Raw genomic sequence first — 22432 nt, 5'->3', positions numbered from 1 at the left:
GTGGTGAAATCCCTAAGCTATGAAATCATTTCCTTCACATGTGCACAGGATGGGTCAGTAACCTGCCTCCACAACCAGGCACTGCAGCTCGGCCTGAGAGGGCAAAACCCACAGCCACCTTGATTTCAAGCTCTAGGTTTTGATCTCTTAGTAGTGTCGTTTCAGCAAGAGCAGTTTGGTTTTGTTTTTCTTACTTAAATGTTTTTTTAAAAAACCTATGTGGGCCTCCTGCTTTCTTGACCCATCGATGTGCTACACACTGTCCTGCCAGGGGTATCTAGAACTCCAGGATTTGTGTGTTTATATGCTGATTGTTCTGATTGCTTACAGACACTGATATCCCTCTGAGCTGCTTTTTAGTGGCTTTATAAGACATCTTTAGGATATGCCTCAGATTAGAAGAGAACGAGGAGAAAAACTGTTCCTATGAACCTATCTTCAAACAGCATGTGATCTAGCCCAATACTTCTCACCACTACATATAAAGACAAGTTAATTGGAAGTAGAACTAACTTGGAAACATCTGCCGTTGTAAGTAAAATCCCAGAAACCAAGCTATAGCCAATGAACACCAATTGACATCCATTGCTTTTTGGAAACCTAACCTATGCTGACAAAGATTATATGCTTTATCACAGCAGGAACATTTCCTATCTTGGTCTCTAAAGTACAGCAGGTATTTTTGGCATAGAAAACATTCTCAGTGTATCACTACTGCTCATCAAATAGTAGACTGAAATGGGTTTTGCTACACAAAGACCTATGAAGGATCACTGTGGTGGTACAATTCTGTATATGAGCCTTCGAGGTAGCTACAGGAATCGGCATAGTGATGAGCTACCCTTGTGCACACCTGTATACACAAGTGTGCACGCAACTGGAGATACCTATAGTAGCTCTTAACTGGTATCAATGTCCTTTGCTTGTTGTGGGAGTTGCTGATACTAAGGGAACTAGGGAAAGGTTACACTGAGCTCATTTTTACAACTTTCTGTGAATTCAATGATTTTAAAATAATGAATGTAAAAAAGAAGATACACCATCCAAAATTATCTTAAAATATGGATTCTATATTACAGAAGAACCCTAAAAGATTAAACAAGTAAAAAAGCATAAAATACAAATGTTGGATTTCAATCCCAAAGCACCAAAACATTATTTTAAATGGAAATTTGCTCAATTCTATAGTGATAACGTACATATTATATGCCTATTATGGGTTAACCCTTGGGGGGTGCAACTGCAGTGCTGACAGCAGTTCAGGGAGCCAAGTTCATAACTACCAGGAGGTTTGAAGTTAAAGAGAATAAAGTTAGAGAGATGGCTGTGGCCAGATGAAGAAAGACAATAGCTAACATAATTGATAGGACTTGGTCACCAGCTGCATGTGTGTCACAAGAAAGAGAAAGAGATCCGGGTGGAAGCAGTGGTATCTGGTTTGCATTTGGCAGATACTATTATTATTTAACATGTTATCAAGGATACAGTATCTCTTGCTGAACCCAGAACTTCCTAATTAGTGTAGTCTACCTAAACAGCTTGCTTTGGGGATCCTGTGTCTGCCTCCTGAGTGCTGGGATTAGAGGCAGGCCCCAGCAACCACCCAGCTTTTACGTGGGTACTAGGATCTGAACTCCAGTTCTCGCACTTGTGTGGCAAGAACTTTATCCACATCCTAGGCCCTTCTCTTATTTTTAATTTTCTCATTCATTTGAAGCAATGTTCCTGAATGCTGAGAATAGAGAAGAAAGACATCTGATATCAACTTCTGGCCTCCACACACATGTACACACACATGCACATGCACTAGCATACATATGTGCACACACCACATATACACACATGAAAATTTTAAATTAAAAATTAAATAAAAACAAGGGGGAACCAGAGGTACTTTAAGAAGACGGTACATTCTTTAAGTTAGTTGATGAGCCTTCAAGATAGCCTAAAAGTACACCAGAAAGGTTTTCAGGCTAGTTGCTCTTGTCTGACCCTGAAGTTCACTGGGAAGCCATGTGTTAGAGCACTTTCAGCAAATTCTGTTCTATCACATAGAACTATCAAAGCTGTTTTCCAAAATTTACTACTATACTTCAAACATTTCTTTCACATCACCTAAAATTTTTCCTTTGGACTTAAGACGCAGTGCAGCAAAAGACAGGAAAGAAGAATAAGGTTTGCTCTTGTCTGATTTACTGACTCTCAAGTTCCCTTTTAGGTCCTTTCTCATTCTTGTTCCTCTGATCTGAACAAGTTTTCCCTATTCCATTTCTCCTACTCTTGTGCTCCTAATGATACATAGTTAGTAAATTTTGGTTACTGTTTAGGAAACTTAACTACTCAATTACTGACTGCAATTTGTAAGGCCTCCAAGAATCTTGGATGTGATCCCAGAACATGAAATGAAAGAAAACATTTGGCAACAACTTAGAGGTTTTTAGTAACTTCCAAAGACCTGCTCCTCTACACTGAGCTCCCATTTTCTTTCCAGTGGTTGCACCTTGAATACACTTAGGAAGTTTAGGGATATTTATAAGTTGCATGAGGTATAAAAAAAAAAATCACTGAAAAAACAGAATTCTAGTTAATCCTCTGTTTTCTGCTGAGGTTTACTATATTTCCTTGCCAAAAGGGGTCAGAGGATCCAAGAGCAGAAGGTTGGGAATTTCCAGGAGCAGGTTGCATTGCTCCTCTCTGTCCTGGCTGACGTCCAGTAGTCCAGGGATTGCTGGTGACCCTTCAGCCTGATGGTCTGTAACCTTCTGCTCCCTTACAGATAGAGCTGGGACTCGTCCCAAGCATAGGATAACTTCCTGTGATTGTGCTGGAGATGATCTGGCCCACAGGATCTAGTTCCATGGTTTGTCAAGAGAGGCAGGGAATCTTGTATCTCTGTAGTGATGTGGGACTTTGGAGGAGGAATTCTGAGACTAAATGTTCAGCAGAGAGGGTTGTGTTCAAGCACAGCCACACTACAAGACATGTATTTGATCTTCCTTATGCACTGTTTCCCATTATTTCTTAAGTGGTAGGTAGTCTTAACAGTCAATAAGAGCTGCTACATAGATGTACAGAGGCTGCAAAGTTGTGTCACCAGTCACCAATATATTGTGTGATCAAGATGCAGAGTAGGTTGGAATGATGAACTAAAGTCAACTCAGGAACAACCTCATTTGAAACTCTGATAAATACTATGATTGAGTCTGTAGTACAATGAAAACACAAAGGAAATAATCAAGTTTGAACAGATTCAAAGATGGTTAATGCAGAGACTATGGTGACAGAACTAACCTTATCAGAGACACTACCAGTGTGGGAGAGGGTAAGATCCTCTAAACAAAGGTACTTTCAAAGGCATGAAATCATAAGAATATGCTTTCTTGTGTGGTACGTGTATGTGTGTGAGAGGTTGACACTGGAAGTCTGTCTCAACTGCTCTCCACCATATTTTTTGAGACAGGGTCTTTCACTGAACTTGGAGCTCATAAATTCAGCTAGGCAGAAGCTATAATAAATTAAACAGTGTTTGTTGTTGTTGTTGTTGTTGTTTTTCGAGACAAGGTTTCTCTGTGTAGCCTTGGCTGTCCTGGACTCGCTTTGTAGACCAGGCTGGCCTCGAACTCATAGCGATCTGCCTGCCTCTGCCTCCTGAGTGCTGGGATTAAAGGTGTGCGCCACCACGCCCAGTCCTAAACAAGCAGTTTAGAAGCTATTATTTCAAGGTTTGCTTTGGTGCAAGACAGTCCCTGATTTCCATTCTCTCTCCCTGTCCTAGCCTTTTCATCAAACTCTGGCCTTCTCTGTCTCACTGCCGTAGGAAAGTTGATTATTTATGACATAGTTAGCTGCTCTCCAGGTTAGACTTTTTTTTAACTAAAATCCTTCAGAAATCTTTCTTATTTTGTCAAACTTGTTACATCTCTAAGGGAAGATGAGATGTGTAATTAATCTAAGGTTTCTTCCCACAAACTGATGGGATTTTTCTTGATTTTAGATAGTTTTTATTCTTTTCCATGAAACCACAGAGAGAATTTATACAAAGATATATTTAAGAGTCTAGAGTAATTTTATTTTTGCATCTCTCTCAAAAACATCTTTTTAAGTTTTCTCCATCACGTAGTAAGCCAAACAAGAGTATCTTGTTTAATTTTGTATTTATCTGATGCCTAATAAAGCTAGATATTATTTCTTAAGTATGGAGTCTTTTCAAAGACATCTGCAAAATGTTAGTCATATGTTTTGCAATTATGTTTATCTGTTTACAATACTTGATAAGTGTTATTCCTTATTTGCTACATATGATATGAAAAGGTTTTCATACTTTATTATGCACTTTAAAGTTTATATGACCTTGAGAAAAAAACAGTTTATTATATCTATTTCTATATCATCTATATCTATATTTGGGGAGGGGAACCCAGAGTAATGCACACAGGTGTGGGGAAGTTCCATAACTCAAGGAAGAATATGGCTGCTTTCTGCCCTTGTCCAAAAAATCTGCCTGAAGCAAAAATGAGGAGTATGTCATCGGCAGACGAGATTTCAAGACAGCTATTAATTGACTCTGTTGTGTGGTTATTAACGTTCATTCTTATGCAGATCTATAACGAAAAGGAGCAAGCTGAGCAAGGAAAGATAAAAATATACAAGAAAAGGAACACCACGAAGTATAATGGAGCTAAGTGCGTGCTCAACATGATAAAACGTTTAAAGAAAACCCTGATGCTAAGTGAAATAAATGGAGTGCTGATTTCAGGGCAGAATACACCTGGCACTGACTCTGACAAGAACTCTGGTACCCCCTATTTGACCACTTTGCCTGGTGTCACACAGAGGAAGGCAATGCAGGCTATCTGGAGGAGACCAGATATGATGTGGTCATATGGTGGGGGAGGAGGTCCCCTTCTGCCACAGGCCTAGGGGAAGGGAATGGGGTGAAAGAGGGAGGGGGAACAGGAAGGTATAAGTGAGGGGATAACAATTGGAATGTAATCTGAATAATAAAAGTTTATAAATTAAAAAAAATTTAAATGAATATACCTAGTTAAGCTTACAGGTTGTGAAAAGGAATGAAAGGAAAGCTTAGGCAGCCAAATGAATGGAACTAGAAAGGATCATCTTGAGTGAGGTAACCCAGACCCAGAAAGACATGCATGGTATATACTCACTTACAAGTGAATATTAGCCATATTGTACAGGATAACCATACTATAATCCACAGACCCAAAGAAGCTAAGTAACAAGAAGGAAACCATGAAAACCAGAGATCTGGTCTACAAAGCGAGTCCAGGACAGCCAAGGCTACACAGAGAAACCCTGTCTCGAAAAAAAAAAACCCAAAAATAAGACTAATAATTGAGTAATGGGATCTCATGGAGCTTAAAACTTCTGTAAAGCAAACTGTCAATCAAGTGACAAGGCAGCCAACAGAATAGGAGAATAGTCTTTGCCAGCTATACATTGACAGAGTACTGGTGTCTAGAATACACAAAGTGCTCAAAAGACTAAACATCAGGAAAACAAACAACATTTTCTAAACATCTATGTTTATATGCATAGATTTGCACTGCACTTAACCTCGGTCATAGAAGTTTCTATTTGTAGTAGGCAAAAGCTAATGTGGAAACTCATAAGCAGTCAAAGTGCTGAGAAGTGGCTGTGAGCACTCAGTCATAGACGGGACATCTCTATAAACCTGGTTCCCTCACACCATGGCTCAGCAAACGAGAAGGTGAAAAGAATACAAGAATAGGAGTATGGGGAGGAGCTCTTTGAAATTATGTCTTCTGGAAATGACATAGGCATTGTAGACACGAACTCAAAGCAGTTGTGGCTACCTGTGGAAGACCTACATCAGATCAAGCCAGTTAAATTTCCAGTGTGGATGGAGGAAAGCGCCTAAGACTCCATCCGTAGCTGAGGAGTTATAGACTCCGATGGCTGCTGGGGAAAGGAGAGTCTCTGTTCTCTGGTGCTGTGGCAACTGGTGGGTTTCACCTGCCCCATCAGATGGACCTACATGCTTGTACATATAGGCAGCACTAATTGAATTCAGTGGCTATTGTTTCCAAAAGTGTAATTGGAGGTCTCGGGAGGAGTTGTATGGGTGAAGTAGGGATGAATGCAACCAAAACACATGGCATAAATGTATGAAATTTTCCAACAATAAATAAGTGCTATTTTTACAAAAGTTGTATTCTTGAATAGCAAAAAACTGAAGTCTCTCTAAAGTTTTTCTTGTACTATATTCAGAAATGTTCTGCTAAAGATTATATAATTTCATTTTTGCCTTTAAATAAGAAAGCTGTAATCCATTTCTCATATTTATATTAAATTTTCTGAGTTATATACCTTTATTTGAGATCATCTCATTTATATTTACTTTATGATATGGATTGTGATTAGATTTTAAGAGATAAAGATTTTGAAATATGTAATTTATGTCAAACAAGGAAGTCCCATTTGGTATGAAAAATGGATTGAGTTTACTCATAATTATACCATTCTTATGGCCAAAAGGCCCCAAACCACTGTGTGCTTGTCAGCATTGAAAGCCACAGCGTAACAGACTCACTTGTTGTGAAACAGGAAGTCATGACCTTGTGGTGATGAACTGAAATAACTACACATAAGGATGCATCTGAAGGCATGAAAAAGCAGCCTTGCTATCATGCTGCTATTTCTGCCTTTTAGAAGGCATAAAAGAAGATAAATTCTCTCTCTTTTTTTTTTCCAAGACAGGGTTTCTCTGTCCTGGACTCGGTTTGTAGACCAGGCTAGCCTCTATCTCACAGCAATCCACCTGCCTCTGCTTCCCAAGTGCTGGGATTACAGGTGTGTGCCACCAACTCCCGGCTCGAAGATAAATTCTTATCCTTGGAGAAGATAAACACAGTAAACTGTGCTACTCTGATAGAAAATCTTCAGTGAAAGGCTTGCTTAGTACTGAGGTTGCAGATATAAATAAGTGAAACAAATAATCACAATATATCTTGATAGGCATTGTGACAAAGAAGGGTCAAGCGCTTGTGGTGGAGGATAGGAAAAATTTTGCCCACATACTTTGTAGGTCATTCGGACATTTTTATAAAGCTCTATCTGGAAGAAAAACAATATTTTTCTGGGGTACTGGGTACAATCCACAAGGGAAGGAATCCCGACTTTGGTGTCATCCACTCTGGGACGTGGTGAGACAATGGCATTGAGCAAATCCATCACAGCCCCTGTGCTCACAGGCTACCAGAGGGGGGGTAGGGGAACACATAAACAGAAAGGGTGCTCCACAAGGGAAGGAAACCAACTTTGATCCCTGTTTCCATTCCAGCACCGCCCTTAGCTATGGACACAGCACATCTGCATTCTGCATTCATCTTTTCAGGGCCTCACAGCACTCTTCAGGCCTGCCTAGCCTGACTGAATTAGGGGGTACCCCACAAGTTCTCTCTGCTTCAAGACTATAAAAATATTTTTAAAATTTTCATAGTCAATTGTTACGTGAATGTCATTATAAAGGGCTAAACAAATCAGAAGAACTGTAAATGAACAGATTTACTAAGAGTAAAAATTATGAGCTGGGTGTAGTGGAGCACGCCTTTAATCCCAGCACTCAGGAGGCAGAGGCAGGTGGATCTCTGTGACTTTGAGGCCAGCCTGGTCTACAGAGGGAGTCCAGGACAGCCAAGGCTGCACAGAGAGACCCTGTCTCAAACAAACAAAACAAAAAAAATTATATGATGAGAAACTGTTATGAACAGAGTTGAAATGATAAGTGCACAAGTAATTGTACAGTCTAGTAAGTGAAACAGGCAAAGAGCTTCTGTGTCACAGCATGATAAATATAAATGAATGATCTAATAGAAAAAGATCAAAAGACATGATTAAGCATTTCATAAAAAACAAAACTGAATACAATTAAATATTAAGAAATGTTTTATGCCTTCAACCTGCAAACTGTCCTGCATGAAAGATGTACTGGGGCGATGGTAGCACTGAAACCCATTCCATGCCTGCCATTGCCTGGATGGCCAAGAACCAGGGGCAGGATAGTCCAGAGACCTACGAGAGAACCAAACATGACTGGCCAAAAAAAAAAAAAAATAAGCCAATGAAATAATTCCTAATAATACCCTGCTGTACTCAGAGATTGGTGCCTAACTCGATTGTCATTAGAGACGCTTCATCCAGCAACTGATGGGAGCAGATGCAGAGACCCACAGCCAAACACTAGACAGAGCCTGGGGAACCCTACAGAAGAGGGAGAGAAAACATTGTAGGAGTCAGAAGGGTCAAGAACACCATGAACACATAGACCACAGAATCAACTAAGCAGCGTTCATTGGGGCTCACAGAGACTGAAGGAACAAACATGGACCCTGTATGGATCTGAGTTAGAACTTCTACATATACCTTGTGGTTGTGTGGCTTGTTATTTTTGTGAGACTGGAGTGGAGGCTGTCTCTGACTCTTTTGCCTGCTCATGGGACCCTTTTCCTCCCACTGGGTATTGTAACTTGTTAGGCCATGTTTGGTGGATATCCCTGGGAGGCCTGCTCTCTTCTAAAGAAAGGGAAATGGAGAAGGAGTGGATCTGGGGGAGAGGGGAGGTTGGGGAGGGCCGGGGAAGAGTGGAAGGAGGGGAAACTGTGGTCAGGAATATAATGCATGAGAGAAGAATAAAAAAAATTTTAAGTATTTTGTGGAGCAGGGCAAGGGTGGCACACACCTTTGATCCCAACAGTCAGGAGGCAGAGGTAGGTGGATTTCTTTGAGTTCAAGGCCAACCTGGTCTACAGAGAAAGTTCCAGGACAGCTAGGGCTACACAGAGAAACCATGTCTCAAAAAACCAAAACAAAAAAATGTTGTATGAAAAAAATCTTTGTCATATTGGCAAAACATTTCTTATATGGCTAAAAATTAGAAACGTAATGTCTATGTAAAGAGTTAACTTCTGGTGTGAATAAGGAAAGCATATTATTTCCTTTTATCTTAGTCTGTTCTTATATTTTTATGCCTTCAAAATCTCAGTGCTCTTGCATGTAATGAAAGATCCTTGAATTATAGTTTCCTTATCCTAATTGTCAGTCTGAGTGAAATGGATGGTGGTTTGGGGTTTGGGGGGTTTTTGGAGTTTTGTTTTGTTTCAAGACAAGGTTTCAATGTGCAGCCCTGGCTGTCCTGGACTCACTCTGTAGACCAGGCTGGCCTCAAAGTCACAAAGATCCACCTGCCTCTGCCTCCGGAGTGCTGGGATTACAGGAATGGGCCACCAAACATGGCTAAAGGTGATTTTTTAAAGCAGACTACTCATAAGATAACTTTCTAAGCTTCTACTGTATCTGTGCACTATACCATCCTCTCCCTGGTAGGAATCGTCACTCTCTCTCACCACATCACCCCAATCATTCCTGACCTAGCCTCTCTGTTTACAGTCCATGCAGTTGCCGTAGTGGTCCTGTTATATATAAGGAGTCTTCATGCTTTTCTGTCATTCCCTTCACTCTATCTACTATACCTCTCACCCCTGAGCTGCAGACAAGCATTCTACTCACAGAATAGTATCAATTTCCTCTCCTAATTAGGGGATGGTGCATAAAATCTCCCAGGCACTTTCAGTTCTCTCAAGTATAAGTAAAAGGATTTCTGTCAGTCCAACAGGAGTCCCTAAAACAGGAACTGCAGTGGCAGCGACTGGAAGAGAAAGACCATACTCAAGGGAAAAGGAGCATATCACTCATATTTTTCTGCAGAAAAACTGGAACCAATCACATTTATAGAATACTCACAAATGCCTTTTAGAGTTGTCCTTCCTCCCAGCCCTGCCAGAAAAAAAATCTGTCCTGCAGAGAAAGCAAGTCACTATCCTATTCTTCCATGGTCTAGGTTTCTAAATGCAAAGGAAGAACCATACAGAGGCTTTTCAGGACACTTCCCCATTAAGGGGCTGTCCTCAGTGTCTCAAGGGCCTATAAGCAGAACTCATCAAAGCATGTGACTGAGGCCCTGAACACACAGCTAACCCACTGGGAATTGTTTTGCTCTCTGCTCATCACTTGACTGTATTTCTTTCTCTGATTCTTGTCACCTAGGTCACTGACATGTTATTTAGTAGAGATGAGATGCCCCCTCTCCTTTCCTTTCTCTCTTTGACTTAATCTTTTTTTTTTTTTTTTTTTTTTTTTTTTTTTTTTTGGTTTTCCGAGACAGGGTTTCTCTGTGTAGCCTTGGCTGTCCTGGACTTGCTTTGTAGTCCAGGCTGGCCTCGAATTCACAGCAATTCACCTGCCTCTGCCTCCCAAGTGCTGGGATTAAAGGCGTGCGCCACCACGCCCGGCTACCTAATCTTTTCTTTCACTGACTTCACTGATCTTTCCATAAACTGCTAATATCAGTTCCACCAGAAAGAAAAAGAAACCCTAGTTTGGTTGAAGGTTCAAGGACCTTCTAATTCAGCTTATTCTGGGTGGTGAAAGAACTATTTTGACTTTGTCTTGTCTCATTCTCCTTCTCAGTTCCACCAGTCAAAGCTTTGCAAGAGGAAGGGGTAACTAGCGAACTTTATAACGCATTCCCTCTTACTCTTTAACTGTCCACCTCCCAGAATTTAGGCTTTTTTTTTATCTTACATATTCTATCTTGCTTAGATTATTCCATATGCAGCCATTATTTCACACACTCAAAGGCAATCAAAATTCCATTTGGAACTGAGATCCTTCTCCACATGTTCTCCAGTTATTTCAAACTCATATGCTCTGGCCTGAATGAATACACCCGTCTCACCCAAATCAAGCCTTCTTTCTAACATGCTCCTTTTCCAAGTGCCTACTGTGACATAATCAGTGTCCAAAGTAATTCTGACAGACTGGTGAAAAGAACCAATGTGTGTGCACGTGTGTATGTGTGTGTGTGTGTCTGTGTCTGTGTGTGTGTGTGTGTGTGTGTTGATGAGAGAGAGAAACAGAGACAGAGACAGACAGACAGACGAAAGAGAGGAGATTTAACAATGTAACATAAGATACTGTTCCCTGTCTTAAACAAAACACCAATAGCCCAAGGACAGCTTGGAGAATAGATAGCTTAGCAAAAGCACAGAGGAAAACTAAGTTGACAGGAAACTCAATGTGAGTCAACAGTATGGTGTAGCTGCCAGAACAAAGCTAATGGAATCTCCAGCTGCCTTCTCAAAAGCAAAGTCTTGATTAGGAGTGATTGTCCTGCTCTGCCTGCCCCTGACAGTCCAAGTCTGGGAGAGTTTACTCAGCTCTGGTATCAGTTCAAAGGAGGCAGACAAGGGAGTGAGGCAACTCATAATGGCTGCTGCTCTATCCTAAGGAATAGCTGCATATACTGGAATTATTTAGAACATATAGTTACAGAGCTTTCAAACTAAGACTTCAATGTGATCTGTATATCCTAAAGAGGTAACAGCAGGACCAATTTCTCACGAACAGAGTTACTCCACAATTATTTGAGAAGGACGTTATTAGCACCGCTCTCTTGCCACTGAATATATCCAAATAACAAAAAATGTGTCCAGTACTAGAATCGCTAAGATTCACCCTGGGATAACCCTAATTTTCAGTCTTCCTTCTCCTGTTTCAAAAGCTTATAATCCCTCTCACATACCTTATAATCGAGCAATCAACAAGTCTCATTGATTATTTCTCTAAAATCATTCTCATCTTTTCTTTGTGCTACATCCAAATTAACATGTTGGACTAAGGCATCTTGAAAAGGAAACACTGTCGAAAAAAAAGAAAGGAAAAAAGAAAAGGAAAAATAATAGAAAGAAGGATGCTTTCCAGTTTCATCTCAATTGATCTGATTTCCAGACTGTAATCAGCCATCTGTATAAGTAACATTGTCTTTTGTTTTAGTAACCCCAAATCTGTACCTTTTTATGAATCCCTTTCCTTGTAAGTTTTTAGTAAAGAAAAAGTGAACTGCAGTTATAGAAGCAAAAACTGAGAGAAAGTCTTTTCTAGTTTCCCTTACAACTAGAATTCTGATTTTGAGAGCCTTTGCTGATAGCTTTTACCTAAAGAAGCTGCTCTGAACCTGTGAGGGTTGCATATGCAGGTATCAGATATCTGCATTACAATTCATAAAAATAGCAAAATACCCAAAATAATTTTATAGTTTGGGGACACCACAACATGAGGAACTGTATTAAAGGGTCACAGTGCTATGAAGGTGGAAAATCATTGGTCTAAAGCATAGTTCTACAGACCTGACAGCAGTTTTTAGCTGCCTAAAAAATTACATGTCTGAAATAATATGTGAATTAAGAAAAATGATTCTATAGGTGTAGGGTCCCTTTGTCACTACCACAGAATAATAATGAGATCAGTAGACATTCTTGGACTCTGAGACATCTATTGTTTCCAAAGAAAAAGGACAGTAAGTTCAAAGGCCAAAGCTCTTGGCTCGATGCATGGATTTTTAAAAAATGGACTTTTTATCTCTTATCTTACAATAATATGCTGAAATTGTACAAAAGCAAATTTCAGTGTTTAATATTTCAAGCAGTCAAATTATTCTGCCACATTTTATACATGAAACAGCGAACATGCTGAAGAAGACCTGGTGTCCTGAGAACTGGAATAGAGAACCCTAATCTCCTAAAGCCTGAAACTCCTGGATGGCCTCTGCATTGGTAAACAGCCCTTTCTTTCTTCTTCCTCATCCACGCTACTTTGTCTAGGTTGTGTTGGAGCTAGTAGTTATTTATAACTGAATCCACAGCACAGACAAGAGCCATCACTCAGACCATCCCATCGCCTTTCATACAAAAGAAAAGGAACAAGTAGGCAGTAGATTTCTCACCAGCACTCAGACCTGACGTGTGGTTTGGGGTGTTTTTTCCTGGCTGTTTAACCTCAAAGTTTGTTCTCCAGCCCTCTCAATACTTTGGTGAACTACTCAACATTGTTTTGATGAGTAATTTCTCGCTGTTGTTTAAACTAGTGAGGATCAGCTTGCTTGCAATGTAAAACCCTAACTAGCAAATACAGTATCTATATGGAATGTGCTCAGACCACATTCCTCATCTCTAAAACACATCAAAGCACAGGGGTGGATTTATTAGTTTTTAAATAAAAAAATTAAAGATTCCAAAAAATTCCAGGTTTTGTTTTGTTCTTGTTTTGTTTTTGAGACAGGGTCTCTCTGTGTAGCCTTGGCTGCCCTGGACTCACTCTGTAGACCAGGCTGGCCTCGAACTCACAGCGATCCGCCTGCCTCTGCCTCCCGAGTGCTGGGATTAATAAAGACATGTGCCACCACTGCCCAGCTCCAAAATAAATTCTTAAAACATAATTAATTTGAGGGCTGGAGAGATGACTTGGTAGTTTAGAGCACTTGATGGGCTTGCAGAGGACCCAGGTTTGCTTCCCTGCACCTATATGATAGTTGGAAATTACCTGTGACTCCAGCTCCAGAGCATCCAACATCCTTTCCTAGACTCCACAGGCACCTGAACCCATGCAGTATGCATCCAGACAAGCAGACAGACACATAAACTAAAAGTAAATTAATCTTTTCAAAAATATATAAATAGCCAGGCATGGTGGCGCACGCCCATAGTCCCAGCACTCGGGAGGCAGAGGCAGGTGGATCACAGTGAGTTCGAGGCCAGCCTGGTCTACAGAGTGAGTCCAGAACATAGCCAACGCTACACAGAGAAGCCTTAGAAAAAGTACCAGTAAACTTAGTTCATGGCAGTGACAATGTCAATGAAAAAAGTAAAACAAAAAAAAAATCATAGAAATTGTTTTGTGAAATTACACCTAAACCTGAAAACCAGGATAATATAGGCATGCTTTTAAAATGGCATAGTTTACCAAAAGTGACTTAGAGTGTCTTTTTTTTTTTTTTTTTTTTTTGGTTTTTTGAGACAGGGTCTCTCTGTGTAGCCTTGGCTGTCCTAGACTCCCTTTGTAGACCAGGCTGGCCTCGAACTCACAGTGATCCGCTTGCCTCTGCCTCCCGAGTGCTGGGATTAAAGGCGTGCGCCACCACCGCCCGGCAACTTAGAGTGTCTAAACAGATTAATTTCCATAAAAAAAAAAACCAGGTAAAGTTGACAAAGATCTAAACACACAAAAAACTAGCAGTCCAGTTTTAGAGAAGAATTCTACTAAACTATGGCAAGTTTGTAATTTTTATAAACTAATATAACATTTATCACAAAATCTTCTAAAAGTTTACAGAAAATAAAACCAAAGATTAATCTCACTTATGAATATAAATATTCAGAACTAAAACTTACTCCCAAAATGTACAAGTAGCTCGGTATTAAGTAATCTATGAAAAGAATCATTGCTTTAAAATGGGGGGAAAAATCAGATGATCATCTCTAGAAATGCTGAAATATTTTTAATCAGTAAAATGCTTCACTAATGTGGAAAAATGCTTCTTTTCTTGGCCCTAAAGCCAATATCCTCCATAGCAGGAAAACATGGGTAGCAGACCTATCAAAACGACAGTCCCTTCTATCCTGACTAAAGACTGGCCTCTGACATAGCTTCTGCCACATCTCATGGCAGAAGCCACAACAATACGTATGTCCTATCCTACCCCAAATAAATCCTCAAAAGCTTTGCTTACTCCTCCTGCTGTCCTTGACTCAGGTAAGATACAGAAAGTGAGACCTGGCTTCCCCAGTGACGAGAGCCCTAAGGGAAATGGCAGATATTTTTTTCTTCCTTCCTTGTTGCAAAACAACATTTTGAGTGACAGTGGTTTTTATAGAGCCTGTTCCAATAGATCCTCCACAATGGCTAGCTCAATTTTCTTGTAAAGCTGTAGCAAACTGATTATCTAAATTTTTTTTCTGTTTTTATTTTCCATTATCCTCACAATGTATCCAACAATACATTGGCTGAAGTTCTATTTTCTAGGAAACCCAGCTGAAGACACAAGCAATAGCTTTTATAGTCAAACAAGTATCAGTTAGTAGATATAATGGAGAAAGGCCTCAACTACGAACAACCAAATTGAAAAATGCTGGTCATAAACTTAAAAAATGCACACAAGTCAATATGAAGAAAACTATCAAAATAAACTTTTAATTACAATTTTCATACAATATATTTCATCACATTTTCCCTTCCCCCAACTCCTCCCAGATCCTCTCCACCAAACTTCATTCTTCTTCTTCATTCTCTCTCTCTCTCTCTCTCTCTCTCTCTCTCTCTCTCTCTCTCTCTCTCTCTCTCTCTCTCTGCCAATTTTTTTTAATTCAAAGCAAATAAACAAAAACCACCAATGCAATATATATCTATTTTATGTTGACTCAACTCACAGAGACTGTGACAGCACATACAAGATTTCAGAGATTCAAGCCAGCACTTATAGGGGAGCATGAACACAAAGTTCCACCCTTAACCAAGGAGCTATTTGCAATTGGTATCTGCTGGGAAAGGTGGGTAAACTTTTTAATAAATAATGTCACAACAAACAAACACCTCTTTGGGGGAAAGTTATATTTATCCCTTATGTCTTTTTGTATCCCTAACATCTGCAATAGGAAAAATCTCCAAATGTATCATGGATTTAAGAAAACTAATAAAGAGAAACCACACAAACCATCAAATGTGAAAGGCCTCCCAAAATACTATTAAAAATCTAGAAGTTGGCAGCTAAGGAAATGGCTCTGCAGGCAAAATATTGTATAGGCGCAAGGACTGAAAAAGCCAGGTTTTTTTTTTTAAAGATTTATTTATTTTTTATTATGTATATAGTGCTCTGCTTGCTCGTACACCTGCATGCCAGAAAAAGATATCAGATCACATTACAGATGGTTGTGAGTCACCATGTGGTTGCTGGGAATTGAATTCAGGACCTCTGAAAGAGCAGGTGGTACTCTTAACCACTGAGCCATCTCTCCAGCCCCTGTAAAAAGCCAGTCTTGACAATACAGAAAAGCATAGGAAGATGCTAGAGGTTTGCTAGTCATTCAATTTAGGCAATCAGTAAGCTCCAGGTTCAGTAAGAAGCACTGTCTTTTTTTGTTTGTTTTTTGAGACAGAATTTTCTTTGCTATTCTGGAACTCAATCTATAGATCAGGGTGGCCTTAAATTGACAGAGATCCACCTGCCTTTGCCTCTCATGTGCTAAGATTAAAGACGTGAGCCACCACCACCTGGCAAGAGACACTGTCTTAAAAAATAAGGTTGGGGTAATTAATGATGACACCCAATGTTGACTCTGGCCTCTACACATGAATATAGACACACACACGCGCACACACACACACACACACACACACACACACACACACACCATACATACATACATACATACATACATACATACATACATACATACAATTCTAGATACTATAAAAGAAGATATTGGCAACTTTTATTAAGATACGATTTGGGGAAGCATGCGTACACACTCAAAACAATTTAAGAAAAGTCGAAATGTGCCAGTGAGAAGGCCCAGCATTTGCCACCAAAGCTGATGATCTGAATTTAACCTCTAGGATGCATATGTTAGAAGAACCAATTCCTAAAAGTTATCCCCTTGTCTCTATACTATGTCCATGGTGTACCCCGTCTTAATAAATAAGTGTAATAAAAATTTACAGTAAAGCCGGGCGTGGTGGTGCACGCCTTTAATCCCAGCACTCGGGAGGCAGAGGCAGGCGGATCGCTGTGAGTTCGAGGCCAGCCTGGTCTACAAAGCTATTCCAGGACAGCCAAGGCTACACAGAGAGACCCTGTCTTGAAAAACCAAAAAAAAAAAAAAAAAAATTTAAAAAAAGACAAGTGGAGAAAATCTATGTACAATGCTTCTCTTTTTCTCCAAAATAGAGACCAAAACATGGAGGAACAGGACACAGGATATGGTAAATAAACATATCAAGAAATGTTGAGAAATCATTTGGCAAGCTGAGGGCAAAGCTATAGTAAGCAACTTTGTTGTGACCTTACTCCAAGAGAGAACCTCTTTATAGAAAAGGTTTTGTGGCATTTGAGTTCCCGTAGAGATTGCAGCCAGGCACTGCGTGACCTCTCTATTGCTTACTGAGCTATAGGTATTTATTAGTTTCATTCCAAAGTCCCCATAAGCACAGTTAACATACACAAGTGTGTAGAACTGAACTCTGCAGAGCGTTTAACAGGAGCTCCAGCCTGTATGGGGTAAACCTCAGTGCACATCTTTGCAGTGCCTCAGTGCACTGGAATGAAGAATCACTGCTCCTCCTTAGGTAGCAAGTTTCATTCCCCTGCCCCCAATTTAACACTCACAGCACTGACATTTCTAAGTGCAGTATACTGTAACTGACTTAGGTTTCTTTGCATCATTTCTGTATTAAATTTTTATAAGTTGTTTCACAACCCTATTGAGTGTTTTTAAACTAAATTACATGACTTGAATGAACATTCTGTTCCAGTGAAAATCACACACAAGGCCATAGGATTCCTTATTATACACAATCCACTGAAACCTTAAACACATAGTTACCATAACAGTAAGAGCATATAAATCAACCCATGATACTTTTGTGGAGAAAGGTGTTCACATTGAGTGGCCACCAACCAACCTCATTGTCAACAGCTGGTTAAGTATCATACCAGTTAATTTTTGCGTTTAGCAAAAGACTTTCTCTGGTTACCATTTTTAATGTTATATAGTATTAAATTATGTATTTAAGTCTATTCCTATGCCAGAATCTTATTAATATTTAAGAAATGTAGAAAAACTAGGTGTTTGAAAATTAAGCATAATTGTGGTATATTTTTAACAATGGACAGAAGTAAAATTCTAGAAACTAAGAACATTTTCAAACCTATGTGGTTTGTTCCGTCAGTTATTACAAACACTGCAGGGCCTATGTGACTATTGCCTGCCCTGTTTATGCTCACGTCTCCCACAATCATGCTGGTATACAGCAGTTTTTGTCAACCACTTTTTAAAACCAACTCTTATATTGATTAGTTAACTCTTTTTTTTCTTTCTATCTGTCTCCCCTCTTCCTTTCTTTGCCTTTTTCTTTCTTTCTTAGGCAAGATGATTATTAACTCCTTTTTTTTCCTTGCTTACTTGCTTGCTGAGAAAAGATCTCATTCCATAATTCATACTGGCCTGGAATTCATATAGCCCATGGTGTCCTCACATTCATGGCAATCCTCCTGCCTCAGCTTCCCAAGTACTGGAATTACAGGTGTGAGCCATCATGCCTGGTTATTTAATGTCTTTCAAGTCTTGAAATGTGAAACCTCAAATTTGAAAATATATATTGTTAGAAAAGTAGACATCTTTAACACAGTCTTCCAAAGACTGACAAATAGGATTTGTGAAAGATAATTCCCCTACAGAGTAATCTAAACATAGAAGCCTCGAGCTGCTGTGTGGCCCATAACCCAAGAAATAAGCTATTATTTAACCCAACCCAAGGCCCTGGCTTTCCTCTTCACCATAACCAGAAATATGCTCATGTAATTAAAATGGATACCTGTCACCACACTTCTTACTTAAGCTGAGGAAACCCACTGTTCCATATACAACAGCATTTCTCACATTCATCACTATTGGCCTGAATTCTATTTTTATTTGTTTGGTTTTTTTAATTAGCAGACAAAGAAATTGGTTTCAGCATTTTCATTTGTACTTTGCTGGTATTCTTCCCCATACTCCCCTGCCCCTGCACCCTTCCGCCACTTCCATGTCACATGTGTGCCCTCCACATCCCCTTTCTTAACATCTCTTTTGCTTCCTCTCATGATCCCCTTTCTAGTTTCCTGACCTCTACTCACACTCATACCCACAGAACTAAAACTTAAAAACTAAGATTGATATATGAAACAGAACATACACTATTCATATTTGTGAGTCTGGATCATCTCAGTTAATATAGTAATTTCCAAATCCACTCATTTTCCTGTGCATTTTATAATTTCATTTTTCTTTCTGGATGAATAAAATGACACTGTGTATATGTGTAACGTTTGTGATGGGGCTGTCTTATGTGTTGTAGGTTACTTGACAGCATGCCTGATCTCTACCCACTAGATGCCAAAAGCATTCTCAATACCAATTTTAACAACAAAAACATCTGCAAGTATTATTAAATGCATCTCTTTTTCCAAAAGATTAACACATTTATAGTTAACTAATACTAAAAAGGGGTTTGATTTTATTCTCTGAAACCTGAACTTAATTTTTATTTTATTTTTTTCAAATGGCCACCCTGCAGGGGCGAAATCTAATCTCACAGAGAACCCCGATTGAGAATGTCAGACAGAAACAAACGCAGATAATCAAGAGTCATCAAAAACCTATTCCTCAAAGCCACAAACACATTCCTCCTGCCTCAAGAGCTTTGCACCTGCTGTTCCTTCTTTCTAGAAATCTGTTCCTATAAATATCTCAGGCTGGCATTCACTCAGCAGTCCTACCATTTGTGGTAAGAAGTGGACCCTGCTGCCTTGTATTATTGCAGACAGAGCTCAGGGCCTTGTTCAAACCTCACGGCTTCCTCCTGTTGCATGTGGCTTAATCCTGGGCAGGACTGAGGGCTGTGAGATCAAGTACAACAGATAATTTCATTTCCTTGGCTTCCTCCCTCTCATGGAGGTAGGATGAGGGTGGAGATAGAGGGATTGTTTCTGGGTGCCAACAGGGCTCAGTTTCTTCAATTTTCCATATCTAATGAAGAATTCCTAACTTTATAATTACTCAGATCTGATGCATTGGGGGAACACTCTGAGTTGTACATTTAGAGATCCGAGGTACACAAAAATAGTTCCTCTGAAGTGAGTGAGAACCTGCACAACCCTCAGAATTATAAGAGCTTCTCAGGACCAGTAATGCTTGACAGGCCCAATCCTCAGCTTTCATATCTTATCAATCATTGTGATAGAAATAGAGAGGAACCACAATAGACCCCACTTAAGACATAGCCCTGGGGCTGGAGAGATGGCTCAGAGGTTAAGAGCACTGACTGCTCTTCCAGAGGTCCTGAGTTCAATTCTCAGCAACCACATGGTGGCTCACAACCATCCATAATGAGATCTGGCGCCCTCTTCTGGCCTGCAGGTGTAAAATGCAGGCAGGGCACTATATACCTAATAATAAATAAATCTCTTTTAAAAATAAATTAATTTTAAAAATACAGATGCAAAAATCCTTAGCAAAATATACTTAAAAGATGGTGACATAGTCTTTGAATGTTTTGAAGCAAAAACAAAAGGTTACTTCATAATAACAAATGGGTCGTATGTACTCACTTATAAATTGATATTAGCCCAACATAGATGTTTTTTGAAAGACTCCACCCAGCACGGAATCAGGACAGATGTGCTGCTAGACTCCTAGTGGAGCGCTGAGAGTGGAAGGACCCAGAGGGTTCAGGAGCCTCACAAGGAGACCATCAAGGTTGGTGGATCTGGACCCAGGGGGGCCTACACAAACTCTTGCACCAACCAAGGACAATGCATGCAGTAAACCTAGACCCCCTGTTCAGATGTAGCCAATGGACAGCTCAGTCTCCACAGTTGTGTGGAGAGCAGGAACTGCCTCTGACATGATCTCTGGTGCCCCCGATCTGATTGCTTCCCCTTGGCGGGGAGTCCTGGCGGGCACACAGAGGAAGGGGATGTAGTCTATCTGGATGAGACCTGATAGGCTGTGGTCATATGGTGGGGGAGGAGGTCGTCTTCTGTCACAGGTCTAGGGGAGGGGAATAGGGCAGAAGAGAGAGGGAGGGTGGGAACAAGAAGATACAAGTGAGGGGATAACAACCAGGATGTAATGTGAATAAATTATAATAAATTAAATTTTAAAAAAGAAAAATAATAAATAGGCCAATTAACCAAACAATTATAAAAGATCTCAGGTTATAAAGCAGCCTGTGAATTGGAAATATGTGGGAAGACACAGAAGCCAGGGAGGAACAAAAAGCAGCATTTGCTTCCTGGTTAGTGAGTTACTGTCAGCAAGAAAAAATTAGCTGAAACAGTAAGTTGGAAGCAGGAGGCAGTTCCGTCCAGGACTTCTTGAAATATTTTTCTACTTGTGAGTCCCCCCATCTGCCCCTCATCCTAGAAATTTTTATTAAACCCTAGCACATAAATATATAGAATAGGTACACACATCAATGTCCATTGATAATAAATCATAAAGAAAAATATTTTTAAAGTTTTTGTAATACATATCATCTTACTTTGATAAAAGCAAATTTTTCATACTAATACAATGTATGTGTTTACTTGTTTTTAAATAAAGATAATTAAATAAGTTAAACTTTGGGCCTGCTTTGTGGGTAAAATCACTTGTCACTAAGCTTGAAGACCTGAGTTGGATCCCTGGAAACCACATGGTAAAAAGAGAGAAAAAACTCTTACAAATTATACTTTGATCCTCATATGTGTATTATGGTTCATGTGTGCATATACTCTTATGCACTTGTGCACGCACACACACAACAAATTAAATATAAAAATTAAAGTTATCTGAATATTTGATTCTGCAAGACATAGAACATTAATATTTTTCAGAGTTGATTGATGCTTTGATTTTAAAATCATCAATGTTGAGAATACTGCTTTGCATAAATTATGTAGTTTTAAAAAAAATGACAAAAGTTTAGGGCCATTCCAGAAATTGTTGGAAATTTTGTACTAATCCTAAGTCTTACTGTTTTCTTTATGAAATACAAGCTAACACACAGCAATTTTAAAAATCAAACATTCTAACCAAACATTCTAACATAATACAATCCAAAGATACACACTAAGGAATAACAGTAAGAAAATATTGAAAGTGAAAATATTGACATTTTCTGTCTAGGCCATTATCTTTCTATAAGAACAAAATTTTATGTACTATTGAAACAACATAATTTATCACATAATAACCCATGCCAAGGTATTTTAGGAAGTGTTTGTTGGTATGATGGCTCACACATGAAAAATATGCATGTTGTGTGGTCAGAGCCAAGGTTTCACTGTTGCTAAATTTTGCTCAACATCCACACTCAGTTATACAACCTAAATTGTATGATAACCCACAGTTTAAGAAGGTTGTGCATATTGGAAAAAGGTGGAACCCTTGGACACTTTATGGAGGAGTTGAACCCTTGCAGGTTTTTCCTCTACAATTCCTTTCAAGTGCTTAACAGACCAACGGCCGTAGAGTAAAACCAACAGTGAAACACTGGTTTGAGTACTACAAGAAACTAACTCTAGGAGGAACAGCACAAAAACTTGTAAATTTAGGAGGTACAGCTCAATAGGCCTGAGTTCCTTTTCTTGCATCACACACAATATCATATTTTTTAAGTTAAATTTATTTTATTTACAAAACAAACTAGAAAGAAATGGGCAATGTGGCCAGAAAGTGGTGACACGTGGCTTTAATCCTACCTTTCAGGAAGCAGTGGCAGGCAGATCTCCAAGTTCAAGGCTAGCCTGGTGTACAGA

At 39.5% G+C, this 22432-nt stretch overlaps 1 protein-coding gene across 7 annotated transcripts in view; it reads right to left on the bottom strand.

Moving 5' to 3' along the window:
- The window catches only part of GAB3 (GRB2 associated binding protein 3), a 77092-nt gene that overhangs the window by 32355 nt on the left and 22305 nt on the right, over positions 1 to 22432 (bottom strand). Inside the window, exon 1 of one of the 7 annotated variants that reach the window (XM_084790942.1) lies at positions 9784 to 9900. The exons of the other annotated variants lie outside the window; for them this stretch is intronic. The gene's annotated coding sequence lies outside the window, so the exon portion shown is untranslated. Of the gene's footprint in view, positions 1 to 9783; positions 9901 to 22432 lie in introns of those variants that run through there. 7 annotated transcript variants of the gene reach the window in all.

The sequence above is a fragment of the Acomys minous genome, assembly GCF_964271855.1.
Source record: "Acomys minous genome assembly, chromosome: 7".
NCBI lineage: Eukaryota > Metazoa > Chordata > Mammalia > Rodentia > Muridae > Acomys > Acomys minous.
Note: the sequence above shows the minus strand (reverse complement) of the source record. Positions and strands in the feature narration are given on the sequence as shown.